The sequence below is a fragment of the Nomia melanderi genome, unplaced genomic scaffold, assembly GCF_051020985.1.
Source record: "Nomia melanderi isolate GNS246 unplaced genomic scaffold, iyNomMela1 scaffold0802, whole genome shotgun sequence".
In the NCBI taxonomy this organism is placed as follows: Eukaryota; Metazoa; Arthropoda; class Insecta; order Hymenoptera; family Halictidae; genus Nomia; species Nomia melanderi.
The window spans coordinates 5,001-12,500 of NW_027475916.1; the positions used below are offsets into that span (position 1 = coordinate 5,001).

Sequence of the window (7,500 nt, forward strand, 5' to 3'; positions counted from 1 at the left end):
ATTTCTGCACACACTCGATACACAAGAGAAATAATATTATATATACAGAGGAGGAAGGAGCGATAAACGTGCAACAACGCTTCCTCGTGAAAAATACTTGAACGATCATGCACAGAGAGGTATCTCGATACCTGCTCTGCTGTATGACTAGACGGCTTACGCGCGGAGAGTTCATCTCCCGTCCGTCGGAAATTTCGAACGGCTTACGCGCGGAGAAATACACTTCTCCCGTCCGTCGAAATTTTTTTTTTTTACTTTGAACAAGGCGCATAGAGCCCGCCGAACCACGATTTCCGTGCGTCTTACATCTTTCGACGATGGGACGATCCACGCGAAGAGTTGTTTCGTGCTCGCGCGAGGTGCGATAGCGTCGATTCGCTTTTCTGTACGGGGAGAAATAGAACGATGAGTTGACTTATCGGGTCTTCGTTGGAATTACCGTCGCTGGCATTGTAAACTCCAGATGACCTTGTGATTCCTTCGTCGGGCACTGGTAAAGGGTGGCGATGATTCGTTCTATAATAGAAATACCCGTCGTAGCGATTCGGCCGAGACACCCGCCACGAAACACTCTCTCGTCGTGGAATCCCCGCATCGGAGAGTAAAACGCGCGAAGGCTTACTATGAGAGAAGAAATAGTATATGCCGGTGGTTCGCGTGTGTAGGCTCTATACGAAATTGCGATTCAAGAGAGTAGGAAAAGACGCGATGAACCACGATTTCCGTGCGTCTTACGTCTCTCGACGATGGGACGATCCACGCGAAGAGTTGTTACGTGCTCGCGCGAGGTGCGATAGCGTCGATTCGCCTTTCTGTACGGGGAGAAATAGAACGATGAGCTGACTTATCGGGTCTTCGTTGGAATTACCGTCGCTGGCATTGTAAACTCCAGATGACCTTGTGATTCCTTCGTCGGGCACTGGTAAAGGGTGGCGATGATTCGTTCTATAATAGAAATACCCGTCGTAGCGTTTCGGCCTAGTCACCCGCCACGAAACACTCTCTCGTCGTGGAATCCCCGCGTCGGAGAATAAAACGCCGAAGGCTTACTTATGAAACTTACGTCTCTCGACGATGGGACGATCCACGCGAAGAGTTGTTACGTGCACGCGTATGGTGCGATTGCGTCGATTCGCTTTTCTGTACGGGGAGCAATAGAACGTTGAGTTGACTTATCGGGTCTTCGTTGGAATTACCGTCGCTGGCATTGTAAACTCCAGATGACCTTGTGATTCCTTCGTCGGGCACTGGTAAAGGGTGGCGATGATGCGTTCTATAATAGAAATACCCGTCGTAGCGTTTCTTCCGAGTCAACCCGCTCACGAAACACTCTCTCGTCGTGGAATCCCCGCGTCGGAGAGTAAAACGCGAATTCATAGTATGGAAACTTACGTCTCTCGACGATGGGACGATCCACGCGAAGAGTTGTTACGTGCACGCGTATGGTGCGATTGCGTCGATTCGCTTTTCTGTACGGGGAGTAATAGAACGTTGAGTTGACTTATCGGGTCTTCGTTGGAATTACCGTCGCTGGCATTGTAAACTCCAGATGACCTTGTGATTCCTTCGTCGGGCACTGGTAAAGGGTGGCGATGATGCGTTCTATAATAGAAATACCCGTCGTAGCGTTTCTTCCGAGTCAACCCGCTCACGAAACTCTCTCTCGTCGTGGAATCCCCGCGTCGGAGAGTAAAACGCGAATTCATACTATGAAAACTTACGTCTCTCGACGATGGGACGATCCACGCGAAGAGTTGTTTACGTGCACGCGTATGGTGCGATTGCGTCGATTCGCTTTTCTGTACGGGGAGAAATAGAACGTTGAGTTGACTTATCGGGTCTTCGTTGGAATTACCGTCGCTGGCATTGTAAACTCCAGATGACCTTGTGATTCCTTCGTCGGGCACTGGTAAAGGGTGGCGATGATGCGTTCTATAATAGAAATACCCGTCGTAGCGTTTCTTCCGAGTCAACCCGCTCACGAAACTCTCTCTCGTCGTGGAATCCCCGCGTCGGAGAGTAAAACGCGAATTCATACTATGAAAACTTACGTCTCTCGACGATGGGACGATCCACGCGAAGAGTTGTTTACGTGTACGCGTATGGTGCGATTGCGTCGATTCGCTTTTCTGTACGGGGAGAAATAGAACGTTGAGTTGACTTATCGGGTCTTCGTTGGAATTACCGTCGCTGGCATTGTAAACTCCAGATGACCTTGTGATTCCTTCGTCGGGCACTGGTAAAGGGTGGCGATGATGCGTTCTATAATAGAAATACCCGTCGTAGCGTTTCTTCCGAGTCAACCCGCTCACGAAACTCTCTCTCTCGTCGTGGAATCCCCGCGTCGGAGAGTAAAACGCCGAAGGCTTACTATGAAACTTACGTCTCTCGACGATGGGACGATCCACGCGAAGAGTTGTTACGTGCACGCGTATGGTGCGATTGCGTCGATTCGCTTTTCTGTACGGGGAGTAATAGAACGTTGAGTTGACTTATCGGGTCTTCGTTGGAATTACCGTCGCTGGCATTGTAAACTCCAGATGACCTTGTGATTCCTTCGTCGGGCACTGGTAAAGGGTGGCGATGATGCGTTCTATAATAGAAATACCCGTCGTAGCGTTTCTTCCGAGTCAACCCGCTCACGAAACTCTCTCTCGTCGTGGAATCCCCGCGTCGGAGAGTAAAACGCGAATTCATACTATGAAAACTTACGTCTCTCGACGATGGGACGATCCACGCGAAGAGTTGTTTACGTGCACGCGTATGGTGCGATTGCGTCGATTCGCTTTTCTGTACGGGGAGAAATAGAACGTTGAGTTGACTTATCGGGTCTTCGTTGGAATTACCGTCGCTGGCATTGTAAACTCCAGATGACCTTGTGATTCCTTCGTCGGGCACTGGTAAAGGGTGGCGATGATGCGTTCTATAATAGAAATACCCGTCGTAGCGTTTCTTCCGAGTCAACCCGCTCACGAAACTCTCTCTCGTCGTGGAATCCCCGCGTCGGAGAGTAAAACGCGAATTCATACTATGAAAACTTACGTCTCTCGACGATGGGACGATCCACGCGAAGAGTTGTTTACGTGCACGCGTATGGTGCGATTGCGTCGATTCGCTTTTCTGTACGGGGAGAAATAGAACGTTGAGTTGACTTATCGGGTCTTCGTTGGAATTACCGTCGCTGGCATTGTAAACTCCAGATGACCTTGTGATTCCTTCGTCGGGCACTGGTAAAGGGTGGCGATGATGCGTTCTATAATAGAAATACCCGTCGTAGCGTTTCTTCCGAGTCAACCCGCTCACGAAACTCTCTCTCGTCGTGGAATCCCCGCGTCGGAGGGTAAAACGCGATATATAATAGTATATGCCAGTGGTTCGCGCGCGTCGTCTCTGAGATACGCGGTCGACAGAGTTCCGAAAACACGTGATGTGCCACGATTTCCGTGCGTCTTACATCTTTCGACGATGGGACGATCCACGCGAAGAGAACGTTCGTGCTTGCGTGAGGTGCAACAGCGTCGATTCGCTTTTCTGTACGGGGAGAAATAGAACGTTGAGTTGACTTATCGGGTCTTCGTTGGAATTACCGTCGCTGGCATTGTAAACTCCAGATGACCTTGTGATTCCTTCGTCGGGCACTGGTAAAGGGTGGCGATGATTCGTTCTATAATAGTAATACCCGTCGTAGCGTTTCGACCGATGTCACCCGCCACGAATGTCTCTCTCGACGTGGAAACCCCGCGCCGAAGAGTAAACGCGAAGGCTTACCATACGAAAGAAAACGGTATTATACGCCTGTGGTATGTGCGTCTCGGCTCTGTGATACGCGATCGGCAGAGTTACAAAAAAACGTTGATGGGCCACGATTTCCGTGCGTCTTACATCTTTCGACGATGGGACGATCCACGCGAAGAGTAGTTACGTGCTCGCGCGAGGTGCGATAGCGTCGATTCGCTTTTCTGTACGGGGAGAAATAGAACGATGAGTTGACTTATCGGGTCTTCGTTGGAATTACCGTCGCTGGCATTGTAAACTCCAGATGACCTTGTGATTCCTTCGTCGGGCACTGGTAAAGGGTGGCGATGATTCGTTCTATAATAGAAATACCCGTCGTAGCGATTCGGCCGAGACACCCGCCACGAAACTCTCTCTCGTCGTGGAATCCCCATGTCGGAGAGTAAAACGCGAAGGCTAACTATATAAGAAACATATAGTATTATTTATGCCTGTGGTTCTCCGTTTGTCCTACTCTCAGATACGCGACTCGGAGAGTTACGAATAATCGTGATGGACCACGATTTCTGTACGTCTTACATCTTTCGACGATGGGACGATCCACGCGAAGAGATCATTCCTGCTTGCGTGAGGTGCGATAGCGCCGATTCGCTTTTCTGTACGGGGAGAAATAGAACGATGAGTTGACTTATCGGGTCTTCGTTGGAATTACCGTCGCTGGCATTGTAAACTCCAGATGACCTTGTGATTCCTTCGTCGGGCACTGGTAAAGGGTGGCGATGATTCGTTCTATAATAGAAATACCCGTCGTAGCGATTCGGCCGTGTCACCCGCCACGAAAATCTCTCTCGTCGTGGAATCCCCGCGTCGTAGAGTAAACGCGAAGGCTTGCTATAGAAGACTATAGTTTATACGCCTGTGGTTCACCGGTTGCCTGCTCTCCGGGGTACGCGATCGCGCAGGAGTTACGGAAGAACTTGATGGGCCACGATCTCCAAGCGGCTATATCTTTCGACGATGGGACGATTCACGCGAAGAGAACGTTCGTGCATGCGTGAGGTGCGATAGCGTTGATTCGCTTGTCTGTACGGGGAGAAATAGAACGATGAGTTGACTTATCGGGTCTTCGTTGGAATTACCGTCGCTGGCATTGTAAACTCCAGATGACCTTGTGATTCCTTCGTCGGGCACTGGTAAAGGGTGGCGATGATTCGTTCTATAATAGAAATACCCGTCGTAGCGTTTCGACCGATGTCACCCGCCACGAAATTCTCTCTCGTCGTGGAATCCCCGCGTCGGAGAGTAACCGCCGAAGGCTTGCTATAGAAGACTATAGTTTATACGCCTGTGGTTCACCGGTTGCCGGCTCTCCGGGGCACGCGATCGCGCGAAGGTTACGGAGGGACGTGAAGCGCCCGAGCAATGAAACGTCCGCAGGAGGAAACGAGCAACCGCCGAACATTGTTTCGCGACGTTTCCATAATGTATTGTCGTTTCGCTCGCATCCCGCTTCTTTCCCCTAGTTTCCTCGACGCGTAGTTTCGCAGCCTTAGTGGACGAATCATTCTCGATTCGAGGAAAGATATGCAGTGGGGCGTGCAATGAGCCCGCCAGAGACCACGATCTCCAATGCGTCTTTACATCTTTCGACGATGGGATGATCCACGCGAAGAGAACGTTCGTGCTTGCGCGAGTGTGCGTTAGCGTCGATTCGCTTTTCTGTACGGGGAGAAATAGAACGATGAGTTGACTTATCGGGTCTTCGTTGGAATTACCGTCGCTGGCATTGTAAACTCCAGATGACCTTGTGATTCCTTCGTCGGGCACTGGTAAAGGGTGGCGATGATTCGTTCTATAATAGAAATACCCGTCGTAGCGATTCGGCCGAGTCACCCGCCACGAAACTGTCTCTCTTTCGTCGTGGAAACCCCGCGTCGGAGAGTAAAACGCGCGAAGGCTGTGACTGTAACATATATATATACAGTATACAATGCCTGTGGTTTTTGCGCGTGTCGGCTCTTCGGTATACGCGATCGGCCAGAGTTACGGAGGGACGGTGAAGCGCACGAGAAATTGAAACGGCCGCACGATTGGAACCGAGCAACCGTCGAACATTGTTTCGCGACGTTTCCATAATGCGTTTTCGTTTCGCTCGCATACCGCTTCTTTTCCCCTAGTCTCTGAGACGCGTTTTCGAGCCGTTCTTCTACTATCGATTCTCGTAGAGAGAAGGGACCGGGTAGTCTGGAAGTGGAACCCGCATCTTGCGTGTACCGTACACGGAATTGAGAGGACCGGCCGTGAAGCTCGTTTTAAAGCCGTGCGTCTGACACCCAACTCTTGCGCGCCAATTTCGCGGCAAGAGATAATATGGGACGAATGACCGGCAAAGAGCCAGCTGTGAAGTCTGTTTTTTTAATCGAATCCGTGGACGTGTGTATGCCGTAGCGTCGCTCGTCGTGTTCGTTCATGGTCGTTCCGAGAGAAAGAACGAAAGCGGTAACGAAGGGACCGGCCGTGAAGCTCGTTTTAAAGCCGCGCGTCTGACACCCAACTCTTGCGCGCCAATTTCGCGGCAAGAGATAACATGGGACGAATGACCGGCAAAGAGCCAGCTGTGAAGTCTTTTTTCATTATTTGCTTTCAATCGATCGATCGGTACGATTCGTGCAACGTTTCGCGCGATGCGACGCGAAAACATGCGCGCAACAATAGATGCGTCTGATCGGAAGAACGCGAGGGTCGACTGCACGCGATGGATTCAGTATCGGGTAGGATACAAAATATATCCCCGTCGTTTCCACGCGTGCGAGTCTTCTGCGTCTTTCGCGGGTTTTTGAATGCACTATACGCCCGGAACGTCGAGAAATATATACATATTACTTGAACGTTTTTCGTCTCGAAAGGCTTCGGTGTCGTCTCCAAGGCGACGCCTGAATCTCCTTCGCGCGCTGGTCGGAGATTCAGGTATCAACTTTTATCTTCTCTTTGAAAGAAGAGAGATATTAGGTCGAACAAATGAGAATAAAATTATATATGTGAAATATAAAATTTATACGATTACCCTGAACGGTGGATCACTTGGCTCGTGGGTCGATGAAGAACGCAGCTAATTGCGCGTCAACGTGTGAACTGCAGGACACATGAACATCGACATTTCGAACGCACATTGCGGTCCACGGATACAATTCCTGGACCACGCCTGGCTGAGGGTCGTTTACGTACCATACACTGCTTGCGTAGCTCTGTCAAATCCCCGCCGTCGTTCACCTCTTCGGATCGAACGTTTTTTTACCGAAGGGCGCAAAGAACGTTTCTGAGTCGGGTTAAGAGAAGGATGCTACGTACGAGCGAACGATGGGTGTCTCGTCGGCGTTTGTCGCGGACACGCGAAAATTCTGTGAATTTCACGGACAGTGTACGTTCTAGTTGTTGCAAAACGATCGGAATCGTTTGTATGGACTCGCGTGAGTGTTCGCGGCGTCGTGCGTCGTTCAATTACGACCGCCCGCGGATACCGCTCCACTGCGATATGGATCTGAGCGACAACTTTTTCGGCTGTTCGTGAGATGAACGGTTTCGTGTGTTTAGAAAAATTTTTTTTCCCGCGCTCCCGACGTCACCTGAAATGATGCGTCAGAGGTGAAAGAAAATATTAAGAAGTCGAGAGAGAGAGAGACTACACACGTTTTATTCATATTTTGTATACCGTGCGTGAGACGGATGTGCACGACACGTCGTATGTCGGTATATTACCGACTGGCC

The 7,500-nt window shown here is 50.4% G+C and overlaps 1 non-coding gene across 1 annotated transcript; it reads left to right on the forward strand.

The window, feature by feature from the left end:
- Window positions 1-6,796: 6,796 nt before the first annotated feature.
- On the forward strand, window positions 6,797-6,951 carry LOC143176755 (5.8S ribosomal RNA). The gene has a single exon (XR_013001265.1). It is a non-coding gene; the product is annotated as a 5.8S ribosomal RNA (ribosomal RNA).
- Window positions 6,952-7,500: the final 549 nt, after the last annotated feature.